A 706-nucleotide genomic window follows, 5' to 3' on the forward strand; every position below is an offset into this window, starting at 1 on the left:
TCCTGCTTGTGCCTCTATATTCCGCCCTCCTTAAAGCCTCATCTTTTTCCTCATTAGAGGATTTTCCATTTCTCACCCGAAATGCTTTGCTGGGGGACAGATACCCCTGGGAGGTGGCTGCGTTTGGGGGCAAAGTAGTGCCTGTGTTCACATCTTCTGGAGTAATAAAGCAATTTCAGTGAAGAACTTCGGTATATAATAATATTAATCAATATTTTACTGCTGTCACTTCTGCCCGCAGACATCCTGTAAAAGAGAGCATAGGGAGCAATCCGAAGATAAGATACGGCGCATAAAATGGTGCAACATGATTAATGAACCTTTTGTCCTGGAGAGCCAGATAAAATATCTGCTGCTACTGCCCCATACTAACAGCATTTATATCACATTTTAAATATTCCTTCTCATTTCAGAGCTATTCCACTATCTGTCTTTGTTCAAGGGCAGATGAGAAAGGGATGATGCAACCACCGAAATTTGAAGTCTTCCCCAGCTTAATTTTATTCTCAGATTGCAGAGATCCTTTCTTTGCTGCCTGTTTGTTTGTTCCATTTTCTCACCTTTGCAGACTCTGGAGTTGGAAGAAATCCACGTCAATTACTGACCCTCCCCACCCTGGCCCCCACTTCTCCAGCCGCCAAACCTCCCACTTCTCAAGCGATGCAGCTTATCTCCTGGCTGCCGCCGCTGACAGGGCTGGAGGCTG

The sequence above is a fragment of the Buceros rhinoceros genome, unplaced genomic scaffold, assembly GCF_000710305.1.
Source record: "Buceros rhinoceros silvestris isolate BGI_N320 unplaced genomic scaffold, ASM71030v1 scaffold11351, whole genome shotgun sequence".
NCBI lineage: Eukaryota > Metazoa > Chordata > Aves > Bucerotiformes > Bucerotidae > Buceros > Buceros rhinoceros.